This window comes from Bos taurus, chromosome 13 (genome assembly GCF_002263795.3).
Source record: "Bos taurus isolate L1 Dominette 01449 registration number 42190680 breed Hereford chromosome 13, ARS-UCD2.0, whole genome shotgun sequence".
In the NCBI taxonomy this organism is placed as follows: domain Eukaryota; kingdom Metazoa; phylum Chordata; class Mammalia; order Artiodactyla; family Bovidae; genus Bos; species Bos taurus.
In genome coordinates, this window is record NC_037340.1 from 40,997,406 (window position 1) to 41,020,551 (window position 23,146).

Sequence of the window (23,146 nt, forward strand, 5' to 3'; positions counted from 1 at the left end):
AGAATAAGAAGATGTCTGCAATGGAGTCTTACACATTTTGACAAGTAGCTGTAAACAATTTAGAAGAGAAGAAACAGAAAAAAGCCCTAGAGACCAGAAAACCAAGATGGCTGATCTAGGTGTTTCTGTTCTGACTGGGGCCTGAAGCTGGTGACTGGGGCTGGGGGTAGTGGGGAGGGGAGCTCTGGGAGACAGGTGCATTCTCGGAAGAGACTGCACCTGCTGGAAAGTGAGAGCCTAGTGCCTGGGCTTGCTTCTGGGTTGGAACCCAAGCATGAGGGCTGGGATTATGGGATGGCTGTAACCAGGAATGCTGGGACCTACATTCCAGCCTCAGGCCAAGAAGGAGCAAGTTAGGAGCTCAAAGCAGAGTTTTTGAGGTATTGCCCTCAGTATGGCAAAAGTTATGGCTTCCCTGGTGGCTCAGTGGTAAAGAATCCTCCTGCCAAGCAGGAGACCTGGGTTCAATCCTTGGATCAGGAAGATCCCCTGGAGAAAGAAATGGGAACCCACTTCAGTATTCTTGCCTGGGAAATCCCATAGACAGAGGAGCCTGGCGGGCTAGAGTCCGTAGGGTCGCAAAGAGTCAGACATGACTTAGCTTTCTGAGGTATGGCAAAAGAACAACCAGTACAAGGAAGCTTTTGAAATTGGAGGTGTCAGGGTAAGAGTCAGCTTGATCAAGCTGTTGGCTTAGAACCCGTGTGCATGTGTGCTCAGGCACACTCATGCTTCTGTGTGTGTGTGGGTGGGTAGGTAGGTGGGGGGAGGGATGATGGCCATAACTGGGAAGACATTTTGAAAGACTTGATTTTATTCAGGCCCACAGAGTTTGAGAATGAGACTTGTGTCTTGGGCAGGAGGTAGAAGAAAAATGCAACCAAGAAAGGCTACTTCCAAGGACTAGATTTAAAGAGTTGCTGTTTAAGAGAAAATTGAGAGAATTCTAAGAGCTGGTCCAAACGACGATCTCTAACTAAGCTCTCTGTATGCTTCATTTCATGACAGTTAAATTGCTTTTTGCTCTAAAAAGCTCACCAGGTATTGTTAGACCATTAGCCTTGAAAGAAATACCATCAAAGAAAAATAAAAGAAAACCCTGAACTTGTGGTCTTTATAAGTGAAATTCTTCCTAAATCCAGCCAGTTCCAAAATTCTGAGACTCATACATTTTACAGTCTACAAAATAACGACAATATCAATAAGCTATATTCTAAGATCCTGGTGGAAAAATAGGCAAGGTATGACAGAAGTTGGCCAAATGGATTAAAGAGTGAGCAGAATCAAGTAAAAAGATGGTTTGAATAATAACATATTGATAACAGATAATACAAACTTTTTTGATTAGCCTTCAGAGGAATCTGAATAGAAATGCATTGTTTGGAATGTGTATGCTTTGGTCTCAATAAAAATATCCGGTTGCAGAAATATTTCATGTGGTTTGAACTAACAGGCAAAAAATTAAAAATTCATTGGTATACGCTAATATATGTAATTGTATATTTTGGAGGTAAGCGTAATGGCATAAGTTTGCTGTAATGGAACTGATTGGAAAATGATCTCTTGGAGAAAATTTATTGCCAGTCATAAGATTTCTTTGGTTTAGAAAAATGCTGGGTTTAGTCAAATCCATTGCACCAAATGAAAGTCTGCTTTAATAAAAACGTGGATCTGAGAATTGTGGTTTTTGGTAAGTGGGCATCTGATCCATTAAAATTGTATTGGTTTATTCTTCATGTTGCCTTTTTCCTGAAATCCATCAGTTTGAAGCATGAAGTAAGCCTTTGCCAGCTATCGCTCTAATAATGAAAGACTCACAGTAATTGTTAACGTACACCTTATTAATCAGCTGTGACCTGTTTCTTTGGAAGGGTCTCATGACCGAAAAAGCAGCAGCTTACTTTACTTTTGTTGAAGATGGCAAAAGAGTCATTTTGAGAATCCACTGAACATCATAGAACGGAGTGATGGAAAAATATCTGCAGAATTAGATCATGCAGCCGGCCGGTTCAGGCAGCCCCACTGCCTGTTCTGTAGCGAGTCCCCCAGCGCTTTGTCTGGGCAAAGCTGGGCTGGACCCCTGACGGGGACTCTGCCACTCTCCTTGGACAGGATCCCATGGTCTAATTGACCTCATTGTTAGGAAATTGTTCATGAAATTAGGAAACTCAGAGTAAACAGAGAAACTCAGACACAGCTCCTTCTCACAGAGGGCAATGGACATATGGAATTAGTTACCGAGAAAAGGGACTGGGGTGAAACACACACGTGCATTCAAGAGGCTCCCAGGTTCCTTCTGAATGTGGGGGAGGAGAGGTAGGTGGCGGCCTGTAGGAAGGTAGGAGTGAGATGTGTTTTGGAAGGACAGGCATGTGAATAATTTGACCTATTCTTCAAATTTCTCTTGAAGTTGTTGGAATATTCCCAACGAAAACCTGCTTTGCTACTCGTCCTCATCTGTTTGGGACTGATGGGTGTGGCCAAGTTGGAATCTCAGTGACCACCTGGATCCTGCCACTCTCTCTGGGGTAAATGGCTTCCCATGTAGAGGCTGGGCTTCCTCTCCTGATCTGAGCAGAACAAATCAGTAGGAAGAGTGAGGGGCTGGTGCTAGCAGAATGTTGAAGAAGCCCCTGTTTTTAACTTGATATTTCCATCTTGTTTTAAGCCATGAAAGGGCTCTGAGGACTGTTTATCAGCCTTGTAATAGGCTGGTTTCCTGGGAGACCCCATCTTCTCCTCTTCAGGGGTCCAAGGTCAGAGTTACGAGGGTATGAGTTTGCTCTGGCTGCAGTAACAAAATATCACAGACCAGGTAGTTTAAACAATGGAAACTGATTCCCTCCCCGTTCTGGAGGCTGGAGGTCCAAGATTAAGATGTTGGCAGGGCTACTTTCTCCTGAAGCCTCTCTCCTTGGTTTGCAGACAGCTTCTCTTCTCTGTGTCTCCACATGGTCGTCACTCCATATCTGTGTCCTAATCTCCTTTTCTTATGACATCAGTTCACATGGGATTAGGGCCTCCCATCTGACCTCATTCAACCTTAATTATTTTTATTTAAAGGCCCTTCTCCAAATACAGTCACATTCTGCAGTTCTTGGGGTTAGGGATTCCACATATGGATTTGGGAACACATCTTAGGAAACCCGCTAATGATGAGATTGAGGAAGAGACCAGGATGATGGGGGGAAGGAGGGGTGGGCTCTGGGGGAGCCTCAAAGTCTCCAGGAGAGAGAAGCCTGGCCTCAGCACCCTTCTCTGCCTCTACTTCCACTCGAGTCCAGGAAGGGTTTTAAAAAGGACAAAGGGAGGGCTGGACACCATAAGGTAGGGGTTCCTGGAAGCCGAGGTCCCCCTGCTCTCTTCACAAGTATGCCCACCCGTGACTGAGTTTGATGCTTCACAGGCAGAAAAGTGAGGGAAGAGGAGAGAACAGAGCAAGGGGGAGACATTAAGCAGTGAGAAAAACTGCCTTGGCTGCAGTTTTCAAAACCAGCTGTTTGAAGGTGGAGAACATCATAGGTGGAAGCAAGCCTGCAGAGAATACTCCATTAGGAAGCAGGGAAAAGGCCACTGCTGCTGACTCTCTGGGACGCAGAATTGCTTGATCTAGAAAACATCTCCGGACCTGGGGCTGTTTGAGCTGTAAAGGCTGCAGAACCTTGTGTCGAATGCAGTGCCCCCGGTGCGAGCCTGGAGGTGATACCTGCACGCTGGCGAGGTCATCTGCATTCTTGCCACATGTGAGGTCTCGAGTCATGGATATTTGCCTCTACTCCACCGTGTCTACTGCTTCCCACCAACCCCAGCATTTTTCTCGTTCAGTTTACAGGTTTGTCTAAGACCTCATGTGAGTTAGGTTCAAACATAAGGTCAAGGGCAGGCCAAGCTGTAGGATGGCAAAGGGCCTAGAGAAGCCAGTGAAGGTGGGTCCTTTATGCAGCTGAGGGGTCCCCAGAGGTCAGCGGTCTCTAGGGTAAGAAGTGGGTTCTGCCCAGGAATACATTTCAGGGCTGGGTCCTTACTGTAAGTGGACTCCAGCTGGATCCAGAAGGATGCAGCTGGGACCACTTTGTCCAAGGATTTGCCCGGGAGCCGATCACTGTGGCCCTTGAAACTGTTTAACCAAGCTGGCCTGAACTCCAGAAGAGTCTTCTTTCTTACCAGAAGGTTCCAGGTCAGGCCCACGTGAGAGGACTTTGGGAGCACATGTTGGCAGAACAGTCTGGCTTCTTGCAATGGCCCTTCTGAGTTATTGGCACCAAAGCCAAGACTTGGATGTGACAGATTCTCAGCTGACGTTGTCCCATTGAATGTCTGTGGGATGAGGGACGAGGGGCAGCAAGGGAGCTGGTTATTAAGAAGCTGAGGGGTCAGTGGAAGCTTCCCCTTAAAATTAAGCTGAAGGACTTGAAGCAGCTCAGCCCTCTCCTTCCATTTCCTAGACTGAGAGATTCTCTTTGTGTTGCTCCGTGAAAGGGGATGTTTCCTACAGTTTTTAATATAGATTTTGTGATGATGACATGAAAGCCGTCAGTGCCTGGCTGGGATAAAGTCTAAGTGCCTGTCAGTGAGCTTTTCTGATCTTAGCTTCAGAGCCTGTCATTAGGCTGTTTGTTGCCGAGGAATCTCCTTCAGAGACATCCGTCTCCATAACCACATTGCCAGCTACACAGCTGGATAAGGAGATGGGCTGCCCCAACCAGGAAGCCCCCTTTTCAGTAAGCCTGGGTGACTCAGATAAGGGACCACTTGAAGGACACTGATTTCTCTTCCTGTGCTTCAATTCCTGCTCTTATGTTTTAAATTCACAAGTGGCGTATACCTGTGAAACCCTCTGCACCCCACCCTTCTCCTCCATAAAGGCAGGACCCCAGGTCTGTTCTTTCTCTCCCCACCCCTCCCTGTCCCCATGATCTCACTATGTGGTCCCAGACCCGCCATATACCCCCAGGATCTGTGAGAAGAAGCCTTGTCTTTTCAACCTTCTCTGGTGGTTGTTGCTGAGGTGTGTCCTGCTATTGTGATAGATCCAGGAGGGTGTACCCTATTGGGGTGATGTCCATGGGGGGACCAGGCAGGAGGGTGGCCCAGGCTTTCCCAGCCACAGCATCACTGTGGACAGGCTGAGAGCAGCACAAATCAAGGAAGAAGGCACTATATGTGCCATTTTGTCATTACTGTTACTGTTATTGTTGTCATCACCTGAACTTAGATTGAAAAAAAAAGCTTTCATTGTTGGGATTTCTCTTGGAATGAGGGGTGAGCTGAGTATCCCATCCACGGGAGCTGACACCTCCTCCTTCTGAGAGCCCCTTGGCATGAGAGAGGTGGTATCGTCCAGAGAGGACGAAGATCCAGGGCTCAGTTGTAAGAAGAGAGGTTTTTCATCTGTTGAACTCAGAAAGCAGCTAAGTCCACAAATTCCTGTTCACTTGAGATTTTCTGCCTGTTTTATATGAATCACAGTGGAATGTAAATTAATCTGGGGAACATATTGGAGTTTACTTCATGTTAGAGCCCAAACCTGTAAAGATGTCTCTGCCTTTGATTTCCACTTTTCCTTGGGCACTTCATGGGCTTCCCAGGTGGCACTAGTGGTAAAGAACCTGCCTGCCAGTGCAGAAGACAGAAGAGACCCGAGTTCGATCCCGGGTCAGTAAGATCCCCTGGAGTAGGAAATGGCAACCTGCTCCAGTAGTCTTGCCTGGAGAATCACATGGACAGAGGAGCCTGAAGGGCTTTATTCCATGGGGCTGCAAAGAGTTGGACACTTGAGTGACTGAGCACTGCATGGCACTGGGCACTTTATGGATATTTCTTCAGCTTCTGCAAGGGTCAGAAGAATTCACCTGTCTGAAAGAAGCCATCACACCTGAGCAAATTTTCTTGAACAGGATCCGTATTTCCTTAGCTTTGGAGGTGTCACCAATGTGTTTTTTATACACAGTACTGGAAAGCCAAATATTTGGCAAGTTGGTTCAAAAGAAAATTTCACTGATATGAGGGAGCACTAAAAATAGCTAGGGAGCTGGATTGGTCTGTCTCCTACCAGATGCATCTCTATAAATTAGGATCAAATGCTTCCTCCTTTCACATTGTAACATTTGACTTTGTCGTCTGAGCACACAAACGTGCCAGCGTTACTAACAAAGTAAGAAGCTAAAACCACCAAGGACAAAGCCCTTGTTTCTAGAAGCCTGAAGAAGCCAGCAGACTGGTCAATCGAATGGCCATCGAGTCAGCTGGTCCAGAAATACTTGTCCAGATCCTACCGTTCCTGGCCTCCGGATAAGCGCTGACTCTACAGCAGTGTTCCTGCCACGGACCCTTGGTTGTTAAGGAGCAGATCATGAAGCACATGTGCTCGAATATCAAGTGGAGTTTATTGAAGGGACACAGTGACAGCTCAGAGAAAAGGGGAACCGCAGAGCCAGGCAGGAACGGGCTGTAGGAACTAGAAAAATTTCAGTAGCTCCTACAGCTGCTCCTGATCTATTCCTATGTCTCTAATCTCAGCTCTCTGCTTCTTTCTCTGCAGCCACGAGGCACCTCTTTCCCCTCTGTGTCTGCTCTGGCTCCCTGAGTCTCTCTGCAGACCCACTTTTGCTGCCTGTCATGAGAGGACATGGCTGGTCACCTCAGTCTGGGGCGACCTCTCCACATAAGCACCCACCCCGCCTGTTACAGTCCCCTTGTCTTTTGCTTTCTGTTCTAAGGAGGGAACACCTAATCCCTAATTGGTTGGTGATTTGCCTTGAATGGCAACATTCTTCCTTTAACCCATTGTGTTCCAAGGCAGATGATGTTGGATCCGCTGAAGCACTTTGGAGGCTGGACCTGATACCGTCTGAAAGCTCACTCCCGTAGGTGTCTGCTGGGGATGCCAGCTGGTGCCTGGAGTCGGCAGGGCTGTGGCCAGAACACCTCCCAGTGCCTGGGCTTCCTCACAGCATGGGTACTGGGGCCCAGCATGGGGACATCAACTCAGATGCCGGTCCTCTCTCCTTGGCGGCAGGCTCTGGGTTGTGTACAGCACCACGTGGGTGCACAGAGATAGGAGCCCTATTTACAGGCAATTGGAAAGCCAGCCTTCCTACTTCCCTCATGAATTTGCAGTATATTAAAGATTTCTATAGATTCAGAGAAGGTCAGGTCTACTCATCAAAACCATATTTGAAAAGATAAAAAGGTAATTGGTATAATATGGATCTGAAAAAGGATCCTCTTGTGTGTTTCTCTTGAACACTCAATTAAGCAAGTAACTAGAAGAGATGATAATATTTCTCCACGTGCTGCTCATTCTGGACACCAACGCTACTCATAGGAGAGGCTCCTGTCACTGAAAGTAGTTTCTGTATCCTTTGGAGGCTGTGCTGTGCTAAGTCACTCAGTCTTGTCCTACACTTTGCGACCACGGTAGCCTGCCAGGCTCCTCTGTCCATGAGATTCTCCAGGCAAGAATACTGGAGTGGGTTGCCATGCCCTCCTCCAGGAGATCTTCCCGACCTAGTGATTGAACCTAGGTCCCTTCTCTGGATACACAAATGTAATTTACATCAAAGTGAAAAGAAATGCTAAAACCCAGGAGTTATTATAGTCTGTTTAGCACCTAGGGTATGATGCCAAAGTGTGTGTGTGTGTTGTGTATGATGTGTGGTGTATGTATATGTATGTTGTGTTTGTGTTTTTTTTTCTGTGTTCTGTGTACTGTGTAGTGTGTGTATGTGTGGTGTGTGTGTTGTCTATGTGTGTTGTGTGTGTTTTGTGCTGTGAATGTGTGTAGGGGAGAAGCTAGGATTTTGGGGAACTGAGCCCTGTCCACTTAGCAGGAAGGGATCCAGCCTGCTACTGTATTAAATATTCACATCCTGCAAAGTTTGCCCTTTAATAATCTGTAAACTAATTTTCATGCATACTCCAAAAGTTTCCCAGTCTTTTCTTAAAAGGGGAAAAAATGATGGCTGGCATCTTGGAAGGCTTTTTGAATTATTTGCTTTAAATCCTTTAAGTAAACAGAGTAAACCCCTATTTGAAATGAAAGCGGCTGTTTACTCATGTAAATGCATTGTTTTCCTCTGTTGTTTAAGGGCAAATAGATGAAAGAATCTGAAGAGGGTTTCCTGAGCAGAATGTGCTGAAATTCCTGTTTTCCCCTCGCTCACCTCATGTAAGCTTCCTTTGGCTTTTGAAAGGCGAGAGAGGGAAACGTTTTCTTTTCTAATCAGTGAGGATTCTCCAGCAGTCAGTGGCATTACCGTTTCCCTTTGAAAGGAAAGATTTCTTCTGTTAGCACATAGTAGTTTTCTGATACAGGTCTTTTGCTTTCTTAGGTTTATTCCTGTTATTTTATTTGATGCCATGGTAGAAAGGGTTGTTTCTTTCATTTCTCATTGTGATTTTTCATTGTTAGTGTATAGGAATGCAAAAGATTTCTGTGTATCTATTTGTATACTGCTACTTTACTGAATTCACTGAAGAACTCTGGTAGTTTTCTGGTGGAATCCTTAGAATTTTCTGTGTATGTACCATGTCATCTGCAAAGAGTGATTGCTTATTAATATTTTTTCCCATTGGATCCCTTTTATTTCTGTTTCTTCTCTGATTGCTGTGGGTAGAACTTCCAAAACTATGTTGAATAAAAGTGGTGAGAGTGAATGTCCTTGTCTTATTCCTGATCTTATAGAAAATACTTTTAAGCATTTCACCATTGAGTATGATTTTAGCCGTGGATTTGTCATATATGGCCTTTATTATGTTGGGGTAGGTTCCCTCTATGCCCACTTTCTGGAGAGTTTTTATCATAAATGGGTGTTGAATTTTGTTGAAAGCTTTTTCTGTATTTGTTGAGGTGATCATATGGCTTTTATTCTTCAGTTGGTTAATGTGGTGTATCCCACTGATTGATTTGCATTTATTGAAAAACCCTTACATCCCCAGGTATGTCCTACCATATCATGGCATATCATCTTGATGTATGACCCTTTTAATGTGTCGTTGGATTTGCTTTGCTAGTATTTTGTGGAATGTGATATTGCTTACAAGTGGAATCTTAAAATAATAGCACAAATGAACTTATTTACAAAACAGAAATAGAGTCACAGCTGTAGAAAACAAACTTATGGTTATCAGGAGGGAAGTGGGGAGAGAAAAATTGGAAGATTGGGATTGATATATACACACGACTATATACAAAATAGATAGCTAATAAGAACCCATTATATAGCACAGTGAACTCTACTCAATACTCTGCAATGGGAAAAGAATCCAAAACCTATATGGGAAAGAATCCAAAAATAGAGTGACTATAGGTATATGTATAAGTGAATCACTTCATTGCACACCTGAAACTAACACAACATTGGAAATCAACTATACTCCAATATAAATTTTTTAAAAAAGGAAAAGAAAGTGGTGGTTTGTCCCTTGGCCAGCAGACCCTGGCCTGGCTGAGGGAACAGTGGATGACAGGAGGGAGGGTGGTGCCCACTTCATGACCTGCCAGGATGTGAGATGTATTTAAACATAGTACTTTGTAAGTAGAATGACAATGCATCACTGGGTTTTCTATCAATAACTGTTGGTCCCTTGGTGTAAAATAGGGATGACGCTATGAATGAGATAGCTCTGAGGTCCACGTGGATTCGGGAGCATCTACTCTCAGACTTAATAAAGGCTATTTTCAAAATTCTCAATGGAGCAGTGACAACCTTTCTCCCTTCCCCCACTGCACAGACTTCACTAACGCAAATGTGACTTTTAAAGAGGTCTGTCTGGCTATCTGAGTTCTGGAGCAACACGATTCATTCTGACCAGAAAACAGAATTCCCACAGAATTTCCACTCTCTTCCACCCAAGTCCTCCCCAGATTCCCCTCCCCCAGACCAGTGGTTGTGTTGCATCCACAGGGAGCTGGGTGCGAGGGTAAGAGCTTGTCCAGAGGCTGGGCTTCCCAGGGCATCCAAAGTCATCAGCCCCTCATGTTCATAACCTCCCACCCAGCAGAGAGTCACACCCTCCTAGACAACCTCGGCTCTGTCCACAGATCAGGTCGCCCACCACGTTACATAGTTACTGTTCATCTTCTCAGCCTCCTAGGGGCACAATTGAGGCAGCCTAGGACTGGAATTTAAAAACCTGGACTTTGCTGCTTGTTCATTTATTCATTCAACAAGCACTGAGAGCCAACTGGGTTCAGGCATTGAGTTGGGGGTCGGTTCCTGATCTCGGGGCCTCCCTCTAAAGCTGCACTTTCTGTAGAGGGGACACAGGAAGCCATGGGGGAGGACCAGCTGATACATTAAAAACATCCATCATGGAACAATACTTTGGAAAGGACAACGAAGTAACTTACTATAAAAATGAAATAAAAAAGACATGCAAAATACAAGCCCCAATTTGGTTATTGTTAGATTTCACAGGCATGAAAATACTCTGTAAAGTGGTTAAACGCTTCCTTCTCATTTCTGGGCTCTCTCCCGCAGACACAGGGCAGGTAGCCTGCACACAGGACTGGCTGGAGGACTGCACTCTGAGTGTCCCTGGTCCAGGAGATGATGCGTATGATCCAGAGGAAGTGACATTAGCCCGACCCCAGGAAGTGGGCCTGATGGAGATGCACAGGGCAATGGACTTGCTGGTCCTTGTCAACAGGACCCCCCTCCTTGTTCTGGTTGGCAGAATTCCACCATTTGCCCATGCACTCACCACCCCTTGCCTTGGAGCTTGCATCCTCTCCAGGTCTGAGTGAGCCTGGCTGTCCTACAGGTTATCTCATAGCCCTTCCCCAACATGGTCCAGGAGGAGACAGTTGATGGGGTCCAGCCTGGTGATTTGCAAGGCAAGCTTTGCTGTGAGCTTCTGCGAAGTTCCCTTTGCTTTTCTGAGCGAGCTTCTGGAAGCAATCCCATGTCTCTCCCCTGCTAGATAGAGCCAGGAAGCATGAGTCCAGATGTCTGGGCCCTGAGGAGAACCTGGCTTAAGGTGGATGCTGGATGCCCAAGAGAGAGGAGCAAAGCAGGGGCTTTCAGAAAGCACTATTAATTATCACTGGAGCCCTCCAGTCACAGGAGCTGCCTGTCTCCTTTTCCATTTACTTGAACTTCAGCTGTCTTTTCTCTTCTCAGCAGCCTGGAGCCTTCCAAGGGCTATACCGGTGTATAGAGTGGTCGTTAAAGCCAAACAGAATGATATTTTTAATATATCTGAGCCAGAGTGATGCTCAAGATCCTTAGCAACAAGTATAGCCTGGCCAGGGACTTGGACTGCAAATGGCCATATGGCTAGATGGGAGACACAGCAGATCAACAGCCCTGCACACACAGAAGGCCATCTGAAGTCACTGCCAACAGGTTTTGTTTTTCTTTCTTCTCTCTTTCCTGGAATAGCAACAGCTCATGTGCATCTTCTTGGCCCCATAACAAGATGCTAGGATTCACCACTCTGTTTTCATGCCTTCTCTTCTTTGTCAGGACCTTATATTTTCCTTGAGGCCTTAAGGATCCTGGCAAGAGTCAGTGTGATGGAATTCTCAGTTGTAGGAGCAAACCACATGGAAGGATTGCCACCAGCAAACCCTGGGCCAAAATTGGAGGTAGGCTGGTTTACTTCAGCCTTCTTGCCTTTTCTGGCCCTTTACTCGTCTTAGCAGTCTGTCTCCCCAGGAAAATATTCCATATAAAAGTTTAGGAGAACTTCCCTGGTGATCCAGTGGCTAAGACTCTGCGATCCCAATGCAGGGGAGCTCCCTATGCCTGGGTTTGATCCCTGGTCAGGGAACTAGATCCTGCATGCTGTGCAACTAAGAGTTAGAAGGCTGCAACTGAAAGATCCCGCATGCCTTGATGGAGATCTAAGAGCCCATGTGCTGCTAAGACCCGGAACAGTGAAATAAATAAAATAAATATTAAAAAAAAGTTTAAGGAGCTTTAATTAATTTTAACTCATCCTTCTTTAGGGGACAGTATTTGTGCATCTTAAGTGAGTCTAAGAGAATGGTCTGGCTATGACTGGAGAATGGCAATTGGATGGCAGGTGAAGGAGTTGCCAAGGGAACCTAGGTAGATGCTTCAGAGGTTGTCCGCCCACCCAGCATCTGACGCAGAGGTTCCTTCTGGGAACTGGAGCCATGGGAAAGCAGGAGCTAGGAAGAAAGAGAAGAGGTGGGGAAGGCAAGGGACAGTCAGAAACACAGAGGAGAGGGACGAGAAGCAGACAGAGAAGGAAACATTGCAGTTGGCCATGATTTCCAACAGGACTGAGCTGCTTTACTTGGCTCCTGTTGCCCGCTGGACCATGCTTGGTCAGAGCCACGGGTTTTATTCAAAAGATACATGGTAAATTTCACTTGTGTGAAGAGAAACTTGAGCTGCAATCAGTGTCACATACTCTTTGTTTCCAGCCTGAGGAGTCCCGCATCTCGGCTCTGGTCCCCAGTGCTGTCTCATACATTTGGATTTCCGATTAACCAACAGATGTGGGGGAAAACTGCTGGCCTGGCCAGAGAGGTCCCTCATGGCCACATGTGTGCAAATACAAAGACTCACAAATCATTGAGACCAGCTCAGCTGTAGCTCATGTGACCCGCCTGCATCACATGGCAAGTGAGAATTTGTGATGGGGATGCAGCCGGCTCAGGCAGGAGAGCACAGACCTGACTGTAGGATAAGCTTGATTACCTTACCGCCTCCAATTTCTCTTTCCCACAAACTCTGAGGAGTGGGAGCGGCTGTCAGGGAGAACGTCACAGAAAATATTTTCCTTCAGGGATTAATAGCAGGTTAATAAATAACCGATCAGACCCAGTTGAAATGCCTTTGGGTAAGAGTGGTTGATCTGCATACAAACATGGGTCTCTTCTTATTGCTTTAGCTTTATTTTTTTTAATGTTTCAAAAGAGCAAGGAAAATGTTCGTGAATTTCTCAGACATCAAATAGCTCTCAAAAATGTCAACAACATCAGTGTAAAACTAATAAAAATATGGCACAGATTTAGCACTTGTACTGAAAGGAAATATAAAAACAGGGAAAGAGAAGCATATGGAAAAGCATGTTTGGGGCTTGAACAAATCAACCTCACATATTAAAACAAACAGAAACCAGAGCATTTCTGGTGGGAATGTTGAAAACGGATGACTTACTGGAGAAACAAATGATGATGTCCCCACACCGCCTTGCTTTTCCTCCAACAACAGTGAGGTTGAAAATGGACTTCAACTTCAAGCCAGTACTTTTGGCAGTCTGAGCAGGGGAGGGTTTCAGACCTTAATTTCTTTCCCAGCCTTCAATGTGGGGGAAAGTCGGCTTTGGCGCCGAGACATGCTGTCAGTGCAGGCCCATCCGAGAGGGATGGACATGCGCTCAGGAGAGATGTCTGGAAGATCTTGAGGTGATATTGGCTGCCTCTGAAGCTCAATTTCTGCATCTAGAATGTAGAGCCAATAAACCCTTGTTCCCAGGTTTCTTGTGAGAATTAAGCGTTGTAACACATGGAAAGTGCCTGCACACAGGCGACACGTAGACCAGCGTGTCCAATACAAATTTCTGCAATGCTAGAAATATGCCATGTTCTGGATTGTTCAGTAGAACAGCTTCCAGCTCTGCATACTCCTGGGGCACTTGAAATGTGACTACTGCTACCAAGGATACACGGTTTAAATTTTATTTAATTTTAAATAATTTAAAGAGCCACACATGGCTAGTAGTTATCCTATTGGATGGCTCAGGTCTGGACCATGTGGCTAATGTTGATAATAATGATGATCGTATGGGTTTTGTATCCTCAAATTGGAGCCTCAGGTTTCGTGCTCAGGGGGGCTGTTGGCATATCTAAAGCTCATAGGTGGAGTTGGAGGCTAAATTTTTCCATGACAAGTTAAGTCCTGGTGAGGTCTCTGTGCATGTGGCTACCCGTGATCAGGTTAGCTGAGTATAGCTGTTCTTGAGTTCTGTCTTCTCCCAACCAGTCAAGAAGAATGGCCAAGAGAAGCAGGTATTCTATGTACAAGAACTGAACATTCTTTACTTTTTGGATTGGCCAGTTTCTGTGTTCTGTGATTATTATTTCCATTTTGAATGCTTTTATGTTTTAGAACTGATTGCCCTTTCCTAAAGGAAATCAGCCCCGAATACTCATTGGAAGGACTGATGCTGAAGCTGAAACTCCAATTCTTTGGCCATCTGAAGTCAAGAGCTGACTCATTGGAAAACATCCTGATGATGGGAAAGATTGAGGAGAAGCTGGTGACACAGCATGAGATGATTGGATGGCATCATCAACTCAATGGACATGAGTTTGAGTAAACTGTGGCAGATAGTGAAGGACAGGGAAGCCTGACATGCTGCAGTCCATGAGACGGCAAAGAGTCAGACATGACTGAGCAACTGAACAACAATACCTACTTACAATGGCCACAAAGTCTCAGAATATCACAAGTAATAAGTTACCTAAGTGAAAGCTTTTATTGGGTTCAAAGATAATCAGAATATTCCATGGATTTGAGAAAGTTTCCCAGAAAGATAATCACTAAAAAGTGTCCCATTTTGTAGAAGGGACTTTACTTAATGGCTGTCAGCCAAGGTCATGGCTGGTAGGTGGATCCCACTGGGCTGAACACTTACAATACAAGTTCTCACCAAAGAAATGTGACAGATTGGTATCACTGAAGACTGGCCTGTGCTCTGAACTTTCTTTCTCTTTGTATTCATACATATCTGAAAATTTCCTCAAATTTTGGCCAAGGGAACAAATAAGAGGAATGATTAAATCTCTCTACTAAGACTGTCTAATCTAAATGAATTAAGTGGCACAAATATATTAGCATCTAATGGATTCAATGACTTCTCCTAAAGGAACCTCTAAGGAAGTCCATTTGTTTGACCATGCTAGATTTGTCATGAGTGGGACCATGTAGCATTTGTCCTTCTGTGATGTCGTAGGTAAATTATTTCTAGGAAAAAGAAGTTCTACGCTAGGAAAAGTAAGATATGCAGCAGTCTGTACCAGCATCAGCTAAGACCGTGTAAGAAATGGAAACCATCAGGCACATTCCAATCCAAACATTATTCTTGCCACATCCTTATTTTCCATTTTTAAAGATTATCTCAATTATTTACTTTATCTTTTTGATTTGTCTCTTCTCTATTTCCCTCCCCTAACCCACCTCCACCCAGCAGTGCTTCATAGGATCATGTCCCAAATAAGCTGCTGCTGCTGCTGCTGCTAAGTCGCTTCAGTTGTGTCCGACTCTGTGCGACCCCATAGACGGCAGCCCACCAGGCTCCCCCGTCCCTGGGATTCTCCAGGCAAGAACACCGGAGTGGGTTGCCATTTCCTTCTCCAATGCATGAAAGTGAAAAGTGAAAGTGAAGTCGCTCAGTTGTGTCGGATTCTTAGTGACCCCATGGACTGTAGCCCACCAGGCTCCTCCATCCATGGGATTTTCCAGGCAAGAGTACTGGAGTGGGGTGCCATTGCCTTCTCTGCCCAAATAAGCTTCATGCACCCAAATCCTTGAATTAGAGTAAGATTTTTTTTTAAACTCTAAGATACAGCATCATATGTTTACTTATATTTGAAAGAACTAAGATTTAGAGCAAGCATAACCTTGTCATTTAGAGTTTCATTCTTTGTTAATTTCCTCTTTTTGCCACTTTTAGTATATGGGATCTTTTAAAAATGAAAAATAGCTATTTCTCATCACAGAATCAGTAAGTATTCATTATAAAAAGTTCCTTGGTGGTCCAGTAGTTAGGCTGGGGCACTTTCACTGCAGTGGCCCAGGTTCAGTTCCTGGTCAGGAAACTGAAATCCCCCAAGTGGCATGGAGTGGACAAAAAAATCGACAAAATAGATAAAGAAGAAATATGCTGCTAAGGCTAGAAACAACTACCCTGAAATATCTAATATTTATCTTTCCATTCTTTTTTTTTTTTTTGCATATTGTGATTTTTTAAAAACAATCTCTCCCATCCCACAGGCTCTTATACCTTGCCCTTGATACTCATCTCATTAAGAGGTGGGGTCTGTGTCCTTCCCCCTTGAAAATGGGCAGACCTCTGTGTCTTCCTTGACCAACAGAGTAGAGAAGTCATGCTATGTGACTTTGAGAGAAGACCATAACAATGTCATGCATTTGTGTCTTATTTTCTTAGAGCAGTCATTCAGGAAACCCAGCTGCCATGTTGTGAGGAAGCTCAAGTTAGCCACACAAACAGACCACCTGTGTAGGTGCCTTGGTTGGCAGCTCCAGCTGAAGCCCTAAAAGGAAGTCAGATGTTAAGATACTTCCATGATGAAGCTAAAGTTCCAATATTTTGGCCACTTGATGCAAAGAAGCTAACTCATTGGAAAAGCCCCTGATGCTGGGAAAGATTGAAGGCAAAAGGAGAAGGAGGCGGCAGAGGAAGAGATGGTGAGATAGCATCATTGACTCAATGGACATGAATACACTGGGAGATTCTGTGGAGGACAGAGGAAACAGGCGTGCTGTAGTCCATGGGATCACAAAGAATTGGACATGACTTAGTGGCTGAACAACAACAAGAAATATTATTCTAGCTCCCAGGTGTCAAGGCACGCTCAGCCTTTGTGTCTTCTTAGCTAAGGAGCCAGGCACCATGGAACAGAAAAAAAGCCACTTTATTACTGTATCTTTTCCAAACTTGAGGGGCATAGACTCCATGAACTTAATAAAATGGTGATTTTATGTCAGTATATTCTGGGTGCTTTGCTGGGCAGCCAAAATCCTCTCTGTTCTTTAGTCTTTGTTTTCTGATTGGCTGAGGTTGTTACTATCAACTCTATTGGTCTGAGCTTTTTGAGCTGTATTATCTCATCAGTCTTTGGTCAACTTATGCACAAATGCCTTTGGGTCAGGTGACCCTCTGATCCAATCATTTTGAAAGCTTTAGATAAATTAACAGCTGAATAAAATGTTACGGGTAAGAACATTTCCTCTGGACAAGAACACACACTCTTGTGCACTTAAAAATAAAAATATAAAAATACAAACACAATTAAAAATGTCAATGCATGAAATGAGTTATATCCCATATTTAGAGCAGTAGGTGGTTATCATACAAAGACTATTCTGTTATCATTTTAAAATATGATAAAAATATGAAAATGTTCATCTACATAAAAAGAAATCCAAAACATGATGTCATGGATGTCTTCCATTTGTCACAGCACAGATCACAGTGTTGGAAATGTAAGAAGTCCTTCCTGCTTGGTTGGTATTTTCCATTTTCAGAAAGCCTGAGAACGGTTTTAGTACCTAACCTAAGGATTTTTGTCTTTTGTTAACAGGTTGTGGATTTACATACAAAGTCATAACTTGTGCTAACTTAAATTATTTTTATTATGGCAGCAAGTCTATTGCTGTTGTTTAGTCACTAAGTCATGCCTGATCACTTTTTGTGACCCCATGGACTAAAGTCCTCCAGGCTCCTCTGTCCATGGGATTCTCCAGGCGAGAATATTGGAGTGGGTGGCCATTTCCTTCTCCAAAGGTGATATTAGATCATTAAAGAAAATGAGAAAACCTAACCAAATCATTGAGGCATTTCCCCCTTTATCTTGGTCCTTTTCGTAATTTCTCAGCTCAAGAAGATTACATTCATAACATTGTAAAGCAACTATAATTCAACAAAAATTAATTTAAAAAGAAGATTATATTATTTAAATTCCTCTAGAGAATTATATCCTGGAAGAGAACATCTACTTTGCCTTCTGTAACTGATGTTTGTCCCTAGATCCAGTAACTCCAGGCTTCGGCACCTCAACCTTTCCACCACCATCATGGCTTTATTCCCGGAGCCCCGTCCAGCTGTCCACCCCTGTCCTCTTGCTCCAGCTGAACCTCAGTAACTCTGGGTGCCGCTGCCCATCAGTCATAACAAGTGCCTGTGTCCAGACTTGGGAGGGTGCTGGGTTTTCCAACCGCAACCTGTAAAGATGCCCTGGAGACAAGGTGGTAGGAAAAGTGAGTTCATACACCTTCTGCCTCTAAAGAGGTAGGTTGCAAACTGAACAGGGACTCCGAGAAAAATGAATCAGGTGTCTTCGTCCAAGTAAACACTGGACATGTATCCACAACACGAAACCGCCGTACGATGCAAAAACATTAGCTAGGGAGAGACCCAGGAGCGCCTCCAAGCCAACGAGGAGGTGGTGGAGCTGAGCTGTGCAGACACTTCTCCCACATGCCTGGCACACAGCATCCCTCCCCGTCTTGTTTGCACGAGTCCTACATTTACAAAAACAAAACTGAATCAGAGGCGACACTGTATCTGGTCCTGCCAGCTCAGATCTGCTCATTAATCACTGACTAGTCCCGTTCCTCAGCTACACCATCATCGCTGGCTCCACACAGCTGACCCTCTCCTCTGCCTCTAAAGAGTGACACATTAATTTTTATTACTAACTCTGTGTTTCAAAACTCTTTGGGGACTGGGAAACCCAGCAGGCAAATCTCTGGCCCTAGAAAGCAGTTAAACTGAATTGCAAATAAAAGGCTTAGAAAGTCCTTAAAATCACAACCTTGGCAAGAATCTCCGAGAGGGAAAATTAACTTTCTTCTCTCATCTGAGTTAACAGAGTTTGGAAAGATCAGTCTTTTCGTTGGACAACCCAGGGCTACCAGTTCCATAGGCTAGCTGCATTTGAAGTTGGAAAATGTTTCTTTTTGGCTCCCTCCAACATTTTTAACTTGATTTGGACAACCAAACATCTTGGACTTTCCCCCTTTGTATCTGAAACTAGCAGCATTCTCAAGAGAAATGTTGTCGATCGTTTACGTATTAGTGAGAATTCCAGTCAGCCTCTATTTAAATACATTCATCCAGATGTTTATTGAGCACCTACCTTGTGCAAAACACAAAGACCAGCAGGGAACAGTCCTCCTGACCCCTAAGTACGGACAGTTAAGAAAGGAAAACAGAGAGGTGATGGTGAACAAGAGGTGGTAGGAGAACTGAAATGTGATGGGCTAGGAAGGAAGAAGTATCTCATAGGAAGGCTTAGAGGACAGAAAAGAGGTAACATTTGAGTTGAGCTTCTAAAGAGGAGAAAGCTTTGCACAGACATGAATGGGGTGGGTGAGGAATTGAGCAGTACCCATAAGAGGACATTAAAGTTGGTGAACGGACAGGATGGGCGTGAGGATCTGCGAGGGCTTGAGTGCTCGTGGCAGTGTGGCAGACCAAGCACTGTGATGGCCTGCGGGTGGGAAGCCATCTGGACCCCGTCCTGTGGACCGCAAAGGCCACAGTAAGACATGAGAGTGCAAGTGACTGGAGCCATCAGAGAATTGGAGCAGTGACGTCTCTGCTTAAAGAAACTATAGCATTGGTGGCCTAGGGGTGGATGATGAGCTGATTCTAGCAGCTGAAATGTCAACTGGGCTAAGGTGATAGAAATTAAAACCAGAGAAAATTGGCGGGGGGGGGGATTTTGCACTTAGGCTTGATTGAAATTTAAACAGTGTGAATGATTAGAACAAGATGAGCAGAAGGGCTGAAGATGATCTCCAGGTTCTCACCTTGTGACTTCACTTCTAAGTATGAGATGACAAAGAAATTCCAGCCATCATCTGTAGGTAGGAGTAAAAATAAGGATTTACACAGGAACTTCCCTGGTGGTCCAGTGGTTAAGTCTCCATGCTTCCAAAGTGGCGGGGCATAGGTTCAATCCCTGGTCAGTAACTAAGATATTCCAGCACAGTCAAAAAGAAAAAGTGTTTAACATGGAGCACTTACTAATGGCTAAAAATTTTTAATTGTCTGAAAATACTTAATTAAAAATGATGTCCCTGAGTGATTTTGCTTTATTACCCCCAGCCCTAAGAACAAGCAGTACGTTTCTGCCCTCAGTCCAACATGCATTTTTGCCGGCAGAAGTTTCTGCAAGTTTTCCTGAGGAAGAAAGGCCAACCATCCCTCTGTATGTGTGAGCACCCCCATGTTGACTCTGGAACTCCAGGTGTTGGTGGCTGGGTGCCTGCCCTCCTGCGGAGGCTGCCAGGAAAGGGAGGGGTGTGGACTCTGGGAAATGAAGCCAGAAACCAACAACACTCAGCCTAATTTTCATTACCTTCAGGACCCAAAAAACTAAGTTAAAAGGTTTTAGTGATGAGAGGAACTTGGAACTCAGTCCCTTTTTATTTTGAAACAAAACAAACGCAGCTCTTTATAAGTGAAGTCTAATCATGGATTGTGATTCTAGGTAGCGTGTTATGTGGGCTATAGTGTAGGGAACATGAATTTCTACCTGAATATCACCACTTATTCCATCAGCTGAGTGTCTGTGAACCTGTCTCTTCATCAGTGCTGTGACTGGAATGCATGTGTCCCTCCAAAATTCTTATGTTGAAACCCAATGTCTAAGATGATGGTAGGAGGAGGTGGGGACTTTGGGATGTGATTAGGTCAAGAGGGTGGAGCCTTCATGAATGGAATTAGTGCCCTTGTAAATGAGGCCCCAGAGAACTAGCCCTTCCCTTCCATCCAGTCTGCAATTTGGAAGGCCCCACCCGACAATGCTGACACTCTGATCTTGAACTTCCAGCCTCCAGGACTGTGAAATACACGTTTCTGTTGTTTCTGAGCCACCCAGTCCTTGGTGGTCTAGAAGCTCCTTGGTATTGTGTTGTAGCTGCCCAAGTGGACTGAGACTATCAAGAACCTATGGCTGATAAATTTCACCTTCAACTTGGCAGGTGGACTCATTGAACCAACACATGAGTGATCAGTACCTGGCACTTAGTAAACCCTAGTTGTTTAATAAGAATGAAGTAGGCCTGTGGAAAATCCCATGGATGGAGGAGCCTGGTAGGCTGCAGTCCATGGGGTTGCGAAGAGTCGGACACGACTGAGCGACTTCACTTTCACTTTTCACTTTCATGCATTGGAGAAGGAAATGGCAACCCACTCCGGTGTTCTTGCCTGGAGAATCCCAGGGACGGGGGAGCCTGGTGGGCCGCCGTCTATGGGGTCGCACAGAGTTGGACACAACTGAAGTGACTTAGCAGCAGCAGCAGCAGCAGCAGGCCTGTGGCTGGGTCCTTGGATTGTAATTGTGAGTTTAATTTTACCCTCACAGTCTTGGGGTTAACAGGGAAACAGAGAAGCAGTTCAAGGGTTCTTACAGCAGAGACATGACTACACTTAGATGGGGCCTTAGGGCCTGCCTTGGCTCCGGGTTTTAGAAGACCTGCCGTAGCCTCCTCCAGCTGCACTCCTCCCCTCAGGTGGGGGGTCTGAGGGCCAAAATCCCCTGTCCATTCTGCTCAGAGCCCATGACTGATTTTTAGACCTACTCTGGGTCCAGGGTCTGGCAATTCCCTGCCCAGTGGCCTTTCTTTGTGGTCAGGTATCCTATGGCTCTTTCCTCCTGGGGTAAGAATATATATATCTCCACTCTTTTTAAAGATTCTTTTCTCCACCGTCTTTACAAAGTGTGCACACACCTACCCCTCAGGTCAGAAATCACTTCTCTGCAAATCCTTCTGTTATGCCCTCAGGCAAATGGGTTCCCTTGGTCCCCTGAACACGCATCCTGCATGCAGAGGGAATTAGTCCTGGGTCAGCAGGGTCTTCCTGGGTGGGGGACCTGGTGATGGACCCCAGCACACACTGCTCCTGTGAGGCTCTCCAGGCTGGAACAGTGGCTCTGCTCCCCAGGCTTCTCAGCCAGGAAGAGGGAGGGACAAAGGATGTCCTCCAGCCAATGTTCTAGAAGCTCCTGAATATGCCATCTTCTGGGCTGGAGCTCACTTGTCTGCCCACACCCAGCTGTGCAGGAGGCATCTAATTCCAGGTGTCTCCGGGCTCAGCCTGACACAAGGGCCCCAAGGAGGAAGGGGGGATAAATTGGGGATGTGATTAAAACTCTCTAAGGGATTTGAAAGTCAGTATTCAGCTGTAAAGTAGGGACATATCTCTCAGTACATTTAAAATACGACATAATCTATCAAATGAGATAAAGAGATGTGAATGGTGTATAATTCAAGACATAATAAATGAAGATTTTTAAAACATTCAGGAGATAGTGATGTATCTATTGCAACTTCTTCTATTATTCCATGGTGACTTCTCAGGCAGGCATTGGGTCTGTTTCCCGAAAACTGCCCCACACTTCCAGCTCTCTGTGTCTCTGTTCACATTTATAAATGCCTGCAGTGGTCTTCCCCACCCCCTGCTTCTGGTACAATCCTCCCAAACACAGCTCATAAATACCCATGAGCCCCTACCTGCCCGGAAGCCCTCTGTTTGCTTTCTCCCTCCCACTCTGAGCTCCCACTTAATTTTTTCTCCCTCATGGAGATTTCCTCTGTACTGTAACAGTTCATGGCCTCACTTGTTCCCTTGTCAAACTGTGCAACCTTTGAAAACAGGGCCGCCATGCTGTTTTCCTCCCTGGGTGGACCGCTTGTGGTCTCCAGAATGAGGACTGGTGCCTTTGGCGCTTGAAGGGCTGACCAGTCACTGACTGTCCCAGGTCTGATGCTTCCAAACTCACATTCAGAAGGTTAATGCTCTTCTGGGCTCTGGGGCTGGCCCCCTTCTTTGGGTAGTCACTGCCGTTTTATGTGAAGTCTCCAACCTGGCTGACTCCCCGTGGGTCTGGGACCAAGGTCTCCTGAGGGCTTCCTGATTGTGGTCACATGTGTGTCTGATGGGAAGCCGTGTGGGCAGCAGAAGGTGCACTTTTTGCATTCCAGACCAAAAGGGAGGTGGTGGTTCTCCTGCTGTGTGTCCCATTACAGAGGGTAGCCTGGGGCTTCCTGTTGTTGTCATTCAGTTGCTCAGTCGTGTCCAGCTCTTAGACCCCATGGACTGCACCCCAGCAGGCTTCCCTGTCCTTCACAAGCTAGGGGCTCCCTAGTTTGGTCCAATTCAATGATCTTCCTGGAACGAAGAAAAGTGATTTTTGTAACTGGGGAGGTTTCCTGTTTTATCCTTTCTTACTTTGTTTTTGGTACCAGTTTCTGTTAGCAAGTCTCATTCTGGGTGCCAGGAGGTGGAATTCCAGGGCTCTGTAGAATCCTACGACCAAAGGAAAAATTCACATCTGTGTGACCGTGTCTGTTATTCCTGGGAGAGGGTTGGCATCAAATTCCAATGAGGCACAGTGACACCATGCAAC